Source organism: Plectropomus leopardus, chromosome 4 (genome assembly GCF_008729295.1).
Source record: "Plectropomus leopardus isolate mb chromosome 4, YSFRI_Pleo_2.0, whole genome shotgun sequence".
In the NCBI taxonomy this organism is placed as follows: Eukaryota; Metazoa; Chordata; class Actinopteri; order Perciformes; family Serranidae; genus Plectropomus; species Plectropomus leopardus.
In genome coordinates, this window is record NC_056466.1 from 32,842,522 (window position 1) to 32,857,994 (window position 15,473).

The following is a 15,473-nucleotide window of genomic DNA, read 5'->3' on the forward strand; positions in this document are numbered from 1 at the left end:
GAATTTCCGGCAGACTGGACACCTTGCTGCACTCGGCCGCCTCTCACAGGTCGACAATATATTGCAGGTCGACTTCGCAAGCCAAGGCAAATGTATTTAACAAAACATCTTTCATATCCAAAGGCAACACAAAATACTACAGATTAGTCAAGTCAAAGTTTATTGTAATCCAATCACAAAGCATCCCTCAAAGGACTGTACAAATAATGATTTCAATTAAATTTCAATTTCAATTTTATCTATAAAGCCCAACACCACATATCACAATTTGCCTCAGAGGGCTTTACAGCATATAGGGTATGTCAACAGTCTTAGACTAATCTCAGTGGGACTAAGCACACTCCTTTTTAGACGAATTTCCATTAACCCTCAAATTGCACAAATTGAAATTGCAAATATAAAATATGCCTAATGGAAACACATCAATTTTGAAAAAAAAAAAAAAAATCCCATTTATCGCAAAAAAAAAAGCTTGCTGTAAAGGCAAATTGTGATTTGTGATAATGGGCTTTAAAAATAAAATTGACCTCCCTTTCTCTTTAAACATCAACATTTTTCTCATATCTTGAGTACATCCTCATTACCATTTTCTGATCTGTCTCTTTTCTGCTGCCTGTCAAGGTCATTTTGGCTGCCCTTTCCCCCTTAGCTTTGGCTTCCTCCCAAAAACATACAGTAGATTAGCTTCTATGGCTAACACCTCACAGTGTTGTCTGGCTGTCAGGTCCATTAGTCCACATCTCCAAATCATATAAATGAGGCCAGTATCAAACCCAAATGCTGCTCTTCACAGTGATTCGTTTTGTCAGAAATGTTCGTTACCAACCATGACTTCAAAAACTGCACTACAAAACCATCCAGTTGCTCCTGACCTATCTCCCACAAGACACAGACAGCTGTAGTGAAGACATATGGGATATGTGCCTGTTTCTGCCATTTATCAGTCATTATTTGAGATAACAGATGCTTGGCAGAAAATTATTCAAGTGTCAGGTAGAAATCCGAATTTAGACTTACTGCACCCGTACCTCCATCAGAACACTCATTAGGCAGCAGATGAAGACTTCCATTAATCTAATGTGTTCTCACAAAGTTATTCATTGCACACATCATCATGCTTATGAAGTAAAAAAAAAACCAAGACACAGGCACAGCCTACAATAAGACAGGGTCTACATTAGCAGCGAGTGCTCTCAGTTGTGATCACTCACCCTGGCATTGTTAAAGTGGAGAGCGGATTTACTTTAGATTATACAAGAGTGAGTTCCAAAAGTCCTGATATAGAGTATAGCATCACTAGCTTTTTTGCTTTTATGCTCTTATTTTTTATGACTTTAAAATGTGCTTTTATGTTAAATGTTCTTATCTGATTTCTTTTATGCTAATGATTTTATCTTGTAGCATTTACAATGAACTAACATTTGTTCCAAAATTGTTAGTGCATTACAAATAAAATATATTATTATTATTATGACTTTACACATTTTCTAAACTGCTAATTACTTTAACCATTAATTACCCTAAGTAAACGGTTGGCGAAACAACAGTTGCTTGCAAATATGGACATATTACCACAAATGTGGTAGTATGTCAAAAGTGAAATAATGAATGATGTCAGAATAGGATGAAGGGAAGGACAGAAGCCGGGAGCTGTGCTCATCTGACATCAAGCGCTGATGTCACAATGTTACGATTACAGACATCTTACCAAAACATCCATTCAAAAAACTCATTCAGTTCATTTACATGATGTTAGAAAAAGTCAAATTATTGTGATAGTCTGACTAAAACTGGACTTTTAAAATACATGCCGACTGAAATAGCACTACATCGAATTTCTCAAAGTCAGACTAACACAACCAGATAATGCAATTGTAATTTGAATTCTTCCATTTTGTAAACACCATAGTCATACTTTAACCAGACTCTGTGTTCTGCGAGTGCTCCCAGTCACCGCTTCAGCCTCCCTCAGTGGTTAGGGATAGGGACTGTTTGTACTGCTGTGGACAGGGTTGCAGCAAAACATACTTTAGCCTAAAATATATATATATATATGTTTAAGCGCACACTATTTTACACTATTTAAGTATTTTCTCCTCTTTACCTTACACAACAGCTGATGGAGGCAGCGGTATACCAGCAACTCCGCTGGTCAGTGGAGTAAAATGACTGTTTATCTCTATGGAGTTTGCTGTTTTTCATATAACGGCTTCAAATCATTGGCAGTAAGGGCTGTCTTACGGCAAGGTTGAGTGGTGAAAATGTTGTAAATATGGCATAAAATGAAACAGATGTTCTTTTATGTGGCTTAAAACTAATCAATGAAGGCAGAGTGCTCAGCGCTGTTTGATTGCACATAATGTGGTGGTTTTCTACCCTGAAGTTACTGTTTATACAGTTGTTATTGTGATTAGGTCTATAGCATAGACTGTATAGATAATATAGGTTTATAGCAACTAGCTGAAAGGGGGCATATCTCTACCATCTGCAGCAGGGTCGGACATACTGCCGTCAATAAATCGATTCTTCCCCGCTGCTTGTATACTGGGACAAGGACAGCAGTCCAATTAAATGACCTAATCAAGCTATAACTGTAGCTTGACTAAACTGTGCATGTAAATGTATGGATTGACTTCGACACAAGGGAACCGAAGGTGCTATAATGCTAACTCATTTCCAGGTTTTAGGACTCATTCTTGCACCAGTCTGTTGTGGAATTATTTGTGTTGGCAGAGACAAAACAATGATTAAATAAACAAATAAATCATAATCTGTTGTTGTATGCTGTTATTGACTAATAAATGATACTTGTAGATCTGTTATATAAAAGAATTATCACACAATAAGTAGTGCTGTTGAAATGAATATGCAACACATTCTCATCCTGAGTCATCTTATATTGCCACTTTGTAGTGGACTTCAGTGTCTAAATATTACACTCTAGGTATCATTCTGCATCTGCTCTTTATGTTCAGGGATGCCGCTACTGTGATGTCAACCCGAGCACATGGTGGGATTATGCTGCACCCAGCTTTATTAAGGCAACAAAAGCACATGGCAACCAATGCCGGGATGTCAACAAAGACACATATTGGCACGGATGGTTAGGATTAGGCAACAAGGACACGAATAGTTAGGTTTAGAGGAAGGAGGCACATGGTAAGGTGTAGCAAAAAATATCACATTCATACAGGCAGCAAACACCAGAATCCCACATGAAAGTCTGGGTTTTGTAGGATCCATCCACCACACTCACAGTTTTGTTGTTACCGGCGGCTTTTCAGCCTTACACAGTCCTGCCACGTTTCAGGCTGACGCGACAAGTTCCATCCGGCCGTGCTCTCAAGTGACACAGCGGGTGCCGTCCATCCTATGATAACATGGCGTATCATGAGGATGCATTTGACTTCTGGATCTTCCACCAAAAGCACTGAAAATGTGGCAGTATTTGATGATTTTGGCATGAGAATTGGTATAAACTAGGGCACTCTGTGTGTGCAGACCTCCGCCAAATCCAATGCCCAATACCATAGGTTACCATAGGTTAAAAATAATGTGTATATCCGCTTCATGCCTTGAACCAGCTCCAAAATTTTATGGGTTCTTCCTTGGCTTTTAATGAAAATCAGGGTAGTCATTTTTCTGTTATTCTGCTGACAGAGGGACTAACAAACACACAAGCAGAATTGGATCAATAACTTCCTTGTTGGAAGATAATATGTAGTGTGGAACTCTGATTGACTTCAAACCCACTGAATGGTATGTTTTCTCATCAATAAGACAAGAAATCCGCATTCACTCACTTTGATTTGTTGTAATTTGTATGGGAAATGTTTGTTCACACAGTGCTGATATAGACCATCTTTCGCGGCCAACATACCTCTATCGTAGTCCAAGATTTATTTATGTCCATTATATTACACAAGGTAAGAAGATCACTCAAACATCTTTTTTTGAAATTTTACATTACATACATACATATATACAAACATTACTTGCATGATTATTACTGCTGTGCTGCTGGTTGCTCAGCTGCTGTGCACCCTTGAACCTGATTAAATTCAGAGGCACAAGAGATAGACATAAAAATTGCAGTGCCAGAAACCAGTGAAACCTTTTGAAGACTCTGAAATACATTTAATTCATTCATAAATTAGTCACTGCATGAACCACAGCTCCTGTCTCTGTTGACTTGGCAGCATTATAATAAGGTAAGAGTGCAGCTTTTTACTTATTATTGCTTTCAGTTAGACTCGCAAAACCGTAACTAAAACGGCATCTATGGAGCTCCATGACATGTTGATGCAGCCGAAATGGTACTGCTGATCCCCATTCAGGCAGTGTTTCATTGTGTTTGCCGCTCAAGGGACAGCCAGTGATTGATACTGCCTGAAATCAGTGGTGGGAATGTAATTAGGAATATTCACTAGTACTGTACTCAAGAACAAATTCGCAGGTCTTGTAGTGTACTTGGTATTTCCATTTTTTGCAAATTCCTTCTTCTTCTCCACCCTGTCTCAGAGACAAACATTATACTTTTTAATCCTCTAAACTTATTTGACAGCTTTAGTTACGATTTAGTTTTCAAATTACAACGCTTGTTTGTTTTGGGTTCAAACACCAAGTTTTGCTGAAAGAAACACGGCTGTTAAATGTCCCAACATCTCATTAAAAATACCTTGTCTTGTCGCCAAAGAAACCTCTGCCAAATGTCCCAAAGTCTCATTAAAAATACCTGGTTTTGCTGACAGAATAGCTGCTGCTGAAGGTCACCACATCTCACTAAAAATACAGTATATTTAAAAATATAAATAAAATATATTTGGTTTTGTTGCCCATTATACGTCCTAACATCTTGTTTAAAATGCCTTTTTTGTTTACAGAAGACTACTGCTAAATGTCACAACGTCTCGTTAAAAACACTTTTTTTCCCCAGAAAAACAGCTGCTTAGTGTCCAGATGTCTTTGAAAAATGCCCAATTTTGTTAGGTACATTACTTTTCATACTTCAAGTACATTTTGTTGATAATACTTGCATACTTTTACTTAAGTAAGGTTTTTAGGGGGCTCAGTGGGTAGAGCAGGTACCCCATGTACAGAGGCTGAGATCTCGCTGCAGCGGCCGTGAGTTTGATTCCAACCTCATCCCTTTGCTGCATGTCTTCCCCCTCTCTCCCCCTTTCACACTTTAGCTTTCCTATCAATGAAAGGCATAAAAGCCCAAAAAATGCAGTAAAGGATCTGAATATGTGCCAGCATGTGCATTTGTTGACATAACGCATTTGGCTACCATATAACCATGTGCCGCATCACCCCACTATGTGCATTTGTTGACATCATGGTAGCGGCATTCAGACAGCAGACGCAGGAGGATACCTAAATCATAATATGTAGATGCGCTAGTCCACTGCAGAGTGGCAACATGTGACGAGTTGCGATGACAACATGCTGAATTGGCTGAATTTGAGTTTATTGTTGAAATTACAATCCCTAATGGGATCCTTGAGTGTCTTCCACTTGGTTTTACCTACATTTTCTCTTTATGTCGTTTATGTTAAAAGTGCTGCGGCAAACATGAGTATGGCTCATAATTCCATTGTTACCTTGAGATACAATAGGAGAACACAAGAAGCAGAAAAACAAATCCATTTATCTTGCTATTTTAAAAACGTTTCACAAAAGTTTCACAAACACACAAAATAAAGATTGAAAGGGAAAAAAATATAACAAAAAATGTCTAGAGAAAAAAAAAAGGACAAGGACAAACATTGAGGAAAATTATTACAAAGAATTGTAATAACCATAATAATTAAATAATATTACAAAAATGATATACTTCAAGCACATTATTTCCAAGTAATTTAATTGTCTTACTTACTTTTTCATCTTTTTTGGCCGGTTTCGGGCAGTTTTTCTGTTTTGTTTTTTCCCCCCTAATTTCTTGTTACATTTTGGGCCACTTCTTCTGAAGTTGCTCTTTGCCTTCTTCCCACGTTCTTTCAGAAATTAAGCTGATTTGCTCAGATTTCAAAGGGTTTAAGTTACAATTTGCAATTCTCAGTTGAACAAAAACAACCAATCATCCAAAGCTCTCAGTAATGTCAGTCACTGCTCAAGAACAAACTAATATCAATTAAGATTCTTTTACTGTATTGCCTATTTTTTACCTAACTTGTTTTTTAAGTGATATATTTTTAGTGAACTGTAGCTGTAAAATGAGTTTGCTCTTGCTGGGTTCGGCTTAACAGAATACAAATTTAGTTTAAGGTAAAAGGAGATGGTCTATTGCTGTGTTGCCAAACTATTGATTTATCAAAACATATCAATTCTAAATGTTTGAAATGGTTTCAATACTGATTTTTAAATAGTGTAGATACACTGGTTTCAGCTGCACTGTCTGACTCTCTGTTATTGCTAATGTTTGCTACAGTCATTCTGCTCATCTCTGCTACTAACCAAGACAAGAAAAATTACTGTTGTCATGGTATAACTGGTGAGATTTATTTTTTCATAATAATTCAGAATTGTATGTCTTCAATATTTCCCCTGCGGTATCAAAATGTTATCAAACATCAGAACAAACTATGCCAAACAGAAGTGTTATCATTTTTTCATAAACCTCAGCGACAGGTCAAAAAGTACATGCATATAACAGCAGATTTGGTGTTGCATAAATGTAAAAAATATTGAATTATTGATATGATTAGTGAACAACTGGTCCCCACATCCTCACACTTTCCACGCTTCCTTTTTATCATCATTCATCACTAGAGCAGGGATTAAGATAACGGGTACGCGTGTCAACGGATCTCACACTATTAAATTCATGGCTTTTGTATGAATTTTTTCACACGGATTATTACTTGAAATGTTTTAAAGTTGTGACTCAGATGGCGATGACAAATGATTGTCAGTGATGAGTAATTCTAAATAATACATTTTATTCTCCACATCATGTTCAAAGCAAAGTCAATTTTCATATCTCATTCTAGCACAGCAAATATACAGAATAATTGTCTGCACTGAGTAGCAGGCAACCAAGTCTTTGACTTAGATAATCAAAACTTGTAATAAAATGTCTTTGGACTGAAAAGTGGGATTCAAGGCCCTTCTTTTAAGGATTGTGGGATATCGTCTGGATATTTTCACCATTAACACTCAGCAGGTGTTTGTGGTTCCTTTTTATATACCAGATCATCAGTACACAAATGTTACAGTCAAATAAAATAACAGCAAAACAATTTCATGGTTCCTTTAGTTCAAAAAGTAATCAAATAAGTCATTAACATGAAGAATATGGAAACACCTTGGCAGAGCTCAAGAGAGAACAAATGTCTCTTTTTAATTTTCCACGTACAGGAGCAGAACTACTGCACTGAAAGCAGCTATGAGTTTGGTAGCTTTAAAGCGTCTATTTGTCTCTTCAGACAGCTGCCATCTGTCCCTGCACTAATGAGTGTGAAAATCAACAAGTAGTTCTGCACAGCAAAAGTGGGCTTTTAATTTACATGCTGTTATTAAGGATAGAGTCTGAGCTTTTAAAGTGCCTGAATGGTGTGGAGTCCCATATCAATGAGTCAATCAAAGATTGTGCAATTTGTTTGTGAAGGTATACATATATATATATATATATAATATTCAACACTGAAGTTCTCTCTCAGGGGTGTATGAAGCCTCTTAGAGGTTGTGGGGCAAAAAAGAGAGAGGGGTCCTACCCGAGTGTCAACACTAGGAGCTTAAAAATAGGGCTGTCGAGCGATGAAAAAAAAAAAAATCTAATTACTTGCTCTGTGATTAATTAATCTGAATTAATCGCAAACATCAATTGTTGCTGTGAAAGTATTTAAAAAAAATTAAATTCACATTTTAAGCACAGATTTAACTTATTTCTGAAGTCTTGCAGCTTCTGTATTGTCAACAGCATGGCCCTACATATATTTTAAAATAATATACCTTGTGTCAACAACTGATGGGATTCTGTCAACAGAGACGTTGTCAGAGGACTTTATTTTGAAATGGAAGCAGGGAAGTTCGGCTGCTAGCGCTACCATCAGAGGCTGTGTGAGCTTGGATCCCTGGGTTTCGCTGCTAAATGTTTTGAGATGATATTTCAGGCTTGAAGTAGGCCGATAGCACCAAACCTCACGTTACAAAGCCACTGTGGCCTTCAATGAGGCACCAGATCAAAGCGCACCACAGAAAGCAATTAATCAGTGTAAATTTTTAATTAATCGAAATGTAGGTGTTATTTTGAAAGCCCTACTTTAAAAATCAAGTATGATATAAGATCACAATGCCAATAGCCACCTTTTGCATACACATGAAACAACGTTGTGGACGGTGAAACGGCGGTGTCAGGTGAAAACACAGCCCGACGGAACCTGTCATGTCCGCATGAAACGCAGCGGGACGGCATCAGGTTAAATGCTGCCAGTGTCAGCATAGTATAAGGAATGCAAGAGTAACCATAGAGTGGGCAGGAAGGTGGATCAATCCAACAAACCTCAGAGTTTCATGCAGGAGTCCAGTGTTCACTTCCCGTCTGTATGTGATATTTTTTTCTACACCTTACCATGTGCTTCTTTCCCCTGATCCTAATCATCCGTGTCAGCATGTGCGTTTGTTTACACCATGTGCTTGTGATGACATCATGTGGCGCCATCTCTGAACGTTAAGAGCAGACGTAGAAGGATACCTCGAGCGTAATATGTAGACACAGAAGTCCAATATGTGACAACTTGGGATGAGAACGTGTTGGATCCATTGCTCACATCTCCACAGCTTCAACCTCTCACCCAGATATAGTCACTTCTAGCTCAAAAAAAAAAAAAAAGATGGTGATGGTGGAAAATGCTGAACTCAAGGCTTCAAAATGGTAATACACAAACTAGTGGGTGACGTTACGCTAGCTCTGTCCATTATTTTCATAGTCTAGGATCCCTAATAACACCCTGTTACTCCCACTTCCTATACACTGTGTAGGCGTGTGGACAGTAGTGCAGATATCCAACCAGAGTAAATGAGCCTTAACAGGTCAGACTGGGTTGCATAAATGTCAGGTTACGTTTTTTAGTTTTTTACTGCATGTGACAGGCTATTTCAGCTGGAAAATGCCCATGTAACTGGTAGGTAGCTAATTAACGAGGACGTAAAACAAAATAAGTCATCAAACAGAGTAGGACAGAGCTGGAGCTTGCAGCTCAAAGCTACACTAGCCACTACCAGCATAACACACAAATCTCTGACTACACTGTTTGCAGTAAAGTAGCATTGTGGGTTATGTAGGCGCCAGGTGTTGCCAAGAAAGAAGAATGTGTGAAATATAAACAACAATCTCTCTGGCTTTGTTACAGGGAATTTTAACCTTTTGTTGCAGGTTTGTCCTGAAAACAGTCATTCGCCTCCCTTCAACCCACATGCTGAGTGTTAAAACAACCCTCTTGAGCACTATGCATTAAGATTGTTGTGTTAAATGTCAAGTTCATTTAAAAGTAGGATTGCAGCCACACAGTCTACTTTGTTCACAGTCACACGGTCCCGCCTTTAGTGGGTAAATATCAACATATGCATTATTTGTCTGCTGAATTCAGATGGTTAGATTATGTGATGATGGCTCATTTTGTCCCTTTACTACCATCTCCTGGACCAAAGAGCAAACAGCAGCCTGTCTTTTCAGTTTCTAAAGTGTATAGAGACTGTAAACCAATAATTGTAAAGAGGTCTTTGACAGTCTGAATACGAACGCCTTCCTTTCAGTCTCTTGTGAAAGTAAAGTGCCAACATTTAATGAAGAGAAAATGATGAATCTCTTGAATGCCAAGAAGATTTTGCTGCCACGTCCAGAGTTTACATTGAAATGATGGAAATTTCAAGTCACAGCTCTAGCAGTTATTCAGGTTTGATTGTGAACACAGTGAGAGACACTTGCTGTGCTGTGCTGTAGCCCTTGTGTTTGTTTTTGTGTTCACTTTGTTGATAGCTTTGCCGAGAACATTTTATATTCATGAAACAGAAGAAAAACAAGTCAATTAATGGGGTTCTTGAGTTCTCTTGGATTTTTCTGTCTGAGCAGCAGTCCTTAGAAAAGGAGTTAGACAGCGTGTAGTACTGCATCAGGAGGAGCCTGTCGGGATCTGACTGTAATAACTTTTATGTTGTATCTTGAAAAAGCCCAGAGAAGATAGAAGATAGGACCTTAAACCACTAAAAAACTCAGCTGTTCAGTAGTCCGTTCGTTAGAGACAATATTTAGTTTCACCACCCAAATCAAAAGTTTTAATTTATTTTGAAAATATTTTTCTTTCAAAAACATAAAGGAATGCAAAGAGCAATGTACAAAGAAATGACCCAAAATAAACATGAAAATTAGATTATTATTATTATGACTATTATTATTATTAATAATAATATAAATAAATAAATGAATTAAATTAAATGTAAATACATTTTTTAAAAAGTGAAAATAAATAAATAAATAAAAAAACACACACACACACGGAAATTACCTGAAATAAGTTCTTGAAAATTATGATTTCTTTTTAATTTAAAAGAGAATATATACATATGGGGGAAGAAACAAAATCATTGAGAGAGTATCTCACAGCCCCTGAAAAGCTGGTCTCTGCTGACCTCTGGTGGTGTCTTTGTCACCCTGCTGCAGTGGAGTGCAGGTGTAGTCCTGGACCTCACAAAGTCACTGTTGGATGCAGTCATAATGTCATATATGCAAGAGGTTTGAAACTCCCAGTCAGGGAGGGCAGCACATCAGGTCTTGGCTGATGACTGATTCACAGCTCAGGGGTCATTAGTGGGGTAATGTGTTGAAAATAGGACTGTCAGTGTTAACGTGTTCATCAAGATGCAATTAAGGTCTAAGCATTATTTTTTACCATTAATATTAGTTTTTAAAATTATATTAATCGTTGTTTCCTGCTGCAATGTTGGAATATAAGACACAACTGCATTTTTGAATGGCTCACTTCACTTTAAAAAAACTCTCAGAATGCTCAGTTGACAAGTCAAAAGTAACATGAATTAATATAGGAATGAAGACATCACAGAGGTATTCTTTTATTTTGATTATCTTCTTCTGTTTGTGTATAAGTATCTTTGTAATTTTACTTCTTTTTTCTGTCTTTTTAAAATAAATTTTCAAATGCACGAATGGAAACCTGACACCTATTTGGAACTGGAATTGCACTGTAAATTCAGCATGTGTTAATAAAAACCAAATCTTACGGAACATCTTCTCATCCAGAGTCATCATATGTTGCCGCCTTGCACTGGTATTATGCATCTACATATTACGCTCTGGGTATATTTCTGTGGCTGCTCTTTATGTTGCGGGATGCCGCAACCGTGATGTCAGCACAAGCACATGGTGGAATTGCGCTGCATCTATTTATGTTTAGACGACAAAAGCATAGAAATAGAAACAGGCAGAGGCACTGCCAGGGATTTTGGGCCCCCCTGTGCAAATGTTAAAACCACACCTCTAGAACACATTGACATTAGAAACAATAAGTCTACAGATATGATACTTTGAAGGGAGCCATTCTGCATTATGAGTGGTTTTTAATTTTCATACTTTAAATACAGTTTTCTGATAATACTTCCCATCCCAGTATTTTTTAGACAGTGGTAATTCTTCTTTAGCACAAAAATCATAGTACTTCTTCCACCATTGGTAAAAACATCATAGCCTAAATTTCAAGAAGGGTGTATCTGCAGGCTTGCAGGCAGCAGTTTCAGGACCCCAGATCCAGGACCCTTGTTTTTCTGTACATGTGCACTGCTTGGCTTCAGTTAATTGGCTTTGTATTCACTTGACACATGTTGAAGATGGACTACGAACAGACCATAAGTACTGAATATGAATTAAGTTAAATTTGTTTAAAATGAGACACAAAAATTGGGGACAATAGTTTAAAGTAATTCAATGAAGACATAGCTTCATTTTGCCAAGTACATACATATATAATTGTTGATTTAGTGACAATAATGTTAATTTGGTTCATTCTTTCTAAGTTTCTAAGTTATCAGCTTACATTAAATATTAAAGCCTAAACTATCAAGGGAAGCAAGTATAAAGTATATGTTAACGTTAGTGCCTTTAATACCAGTACTGTCATAGTTTAACATGAACTTTACACAATGCCATGTGGCTAGATGTTGTTCATTTTGCTGTTCAGTTCCCCAATATATGTGTCTCACTTTAAGCAAATTTAACTTAATTCATATTTGAGTGTATCCTTATAAAGCACTATTTTGGTGGTACTTGTTAAATAATATTTTGGTGGAATAAACCTTTAAGTATCATGTATTTTTGCATTCATCCACTTCACTGGGTGGCGCTGTTGCAAAAAACGAGGGTCCTAGATCTGCGGTCCTGAAACTGCTGCCTGCAAGCCTGCAGAGAGATACTATTGAAAATTTCAGTAAGTATCAGCTGACAAATCATGAGCTCACCTCCTTCTTCAGCTGGGAGTGTGGCTGGGTCATTGGTGGGGGGAGACAGGCCTGCTGAGGATGAAGCTGCATCTGTACTTGGCCTGATAGTGGACAGGGACAGAAAGGGACAACAGATTTAGTATGAATAACCTGCTAAAAATTTGCATGTATTGATTAAATGACGGTTAAAAAAGGAGCAAAATGTAAACAACATGAATTTTCCGTGCAGATATTAGCTAATTAGCAAAGGAAGGCTAGCTTATTTCACTACCAACTAAACAGGTTCATTTCCACCACTCACAGTGCCCCACCTTTCTTTGTCAAGAACTGGGTAACTTGCTGTCACCTTCTCCTTTTTCTCTGTCTTTGTTTTGGTTTTTGGTACCCAAACTTTTCTCGTGAAAGCTTTAACTTGAGGATCAGCTCCACCGACACTCCTCACTTCACTTTGCTAGCAGGTACCGTTAGCGCCAGGTGTGAAGACAGGACCCAACCATTTCATGAAAAGACAGGTGGGGGGGGGGGGGGGGGAGGTAATAACTCTTTTTTTTTCCTTAAAGAAACAACAAAAGATAAAGAAACCGTAACTATAAGCATATTCTTAATAAAATCTTCTGTTAATGATGATTATTATTATTATTGAGGTTCACTGAAGTGTCCACACTTTTTATACTGGGGTGGCCCAAGTGAGCTACTTGGATAGCATGAAGTACAGGCGTTGCTGTGACAACATGCCACAGCATATCTTTCACAAATTTTGTCACCCCTGCCTATATCTACTTTACTTACTAATATTAATAATTTTATTTTTTAAATTTTCAATTAATTTTTTATTTAACTTATTTTTTCTTCCTTTTTCCCTACATATATATATATATATATATATATATATATATATATATATATACATAGAGAGAGAGAGAGAGAGAGAGAGAGAGAGAGAGAGAGAGCGAGAGAGAGAGGCTGATGATATATTTATGACAAGTCATGCTGCCCCTAAAATAAAATTTAAAAAATAAAATAAAAGGGTTTGGTCCCAAGGAGGGATCAGTTATGTAGTTCCTGTGGTTTACTAATGTTTGGGTGCATTGATCAAAGTTCTAGTATTAAAATAGCACTTTAAATAATCAATATAAATAAAGCATATAAAAACTATAGCCAAACAGAAAGAAGGGAAAACAGAAGATACATATAAAAAAAGATAAAAGATACAGAAAAGATACAAATAAAAAATATATGAATAATTTAAAATAGAGTTATGTAAGTCCACAAGTAAAAATAAGTGCTAAAGTAATTAAAACACACTTAAACACTCTTAGGTTTACAGAAAAAAAAACATAAACTTAAAGTGCTAGAAGTATCACACCATAAAAAAACGGAGGGTTTGGGACGGGTTTAGATGGGGGCACACACATCTACAGGGAAAGTCTTTGACGAATCACCCTTCTCTGTTTATGGTTTATACACCAACACCTCCATCTAGTGTTTGTAACAGTGAATTGCATGTAGGAGACAAAGCTGTAAATAAATGCTGAGTTTCTGACCATTATTTACAAGATATTTTACAGTAACATCAATAGTAAACATTCATATAACACAGTACCAGTTGCTACATTGTTTGCACCATTTCACTATGGGTTGAGTATGGCACCAAAATGAATAACCACAGCACAAAACATAGAGCTTTAAATTTTTATAAGACTTATAAAAAAGAAAAAACATAACACAATAACCAAGGCATGTCATACATTGTGTTTTTTCTTTGTTTCTCTGAGGAGTATTTACAAACAGGCTTATTTACAGATAGCAATAACTCAGAAATGGAAAAAGCTACATATAGCCTAGCACAAACAACCAGTTAGCATAATGATAATAGATTTGTTATGTACAATGTAACTGGCAAGGCTAGAGCGAGAAAGAACATAAAGATTCTGCAAAAGGTTTAAATAACTTCAAGTATCTGTCTTGAGGTGTCATGGAGGTTTTAGTCCAATGGACACAGAGTTTCAGCGACACCGAAGGGAAACTGAAAATCTGGTCGAGCTGCAAACCGTGTAGTGTGGCTGGGGAAGGACAGGAGGAGCTCTAGCCACTGGGAAAGACGACACAGACGATGCAACACACGTGGTAACAGAACAACCTCTGATAAATGCCCACTTTTAGAAACGTTTAAAACAACCAAGGGTAATCTTCTCTCCATGTATAAAGTGATATCCAGCTTATTGGCCTATAGCACCTTTTTTACTGCTCTGAATAAACAAATGTGCAACAGGCAGAAAAAACAAAAAACAATTGGAATCAAGAACATGCTGTTCTTCAAGGGGAAGTGGAAGCTGTTGACATCTTGAGTCCAACGCAACAGGTTTCCGAACAGGTTTCCGAGCACGTTTCTGGACTTGGCACGTGGTTTAACCCTTGGCAAAACCAAATAGGTTTGATTTCTAGCAAAAATAAGGGTTGAAGGCAATGAGAAACTTAACAAGACATGGCTTAAAAATAAGCAAGAAATTAGTAAAAGATTACAAGAAAATTCCCCGAAAATAAGCTACTGACATTTGGAAACAGTATTTTTTCTGTGACACAATAACAATTATTATAATTAGGAATTTTATTTTCTGAGTAGTAGTAAGTAAGTGAGTAGGAGTAAGTATTTTTTTTTAAAATAAATATATAAACTCCCCTTTTTTAAAAAAAGATCTTTACTTTTTTCAGGTCTTTTTTTAGTCACCTACTAATTTCACAAATTTCTTGTATTGTGTGGGAAATTTTCTGCCAAGTTGCTCTCCCCCCTTCTCACATATTTTGAAAGAAATAAAAAACAACGACAAAAAATGGCAAAAAAAAGAATGTACTGATATATATGTCCATATATATATGGACATCTTTTCCTTTTTTTCCCCCTTTAAAACAAACAAACAAACAAACAAAAAACTACTTTTCATGTCGTTTTCCTGTAACATTTTACTAATTTCTTGCGTTGTGTGGAACATTTCCTGGCAAGTTGCTCACTGCCTTTCTTCCCA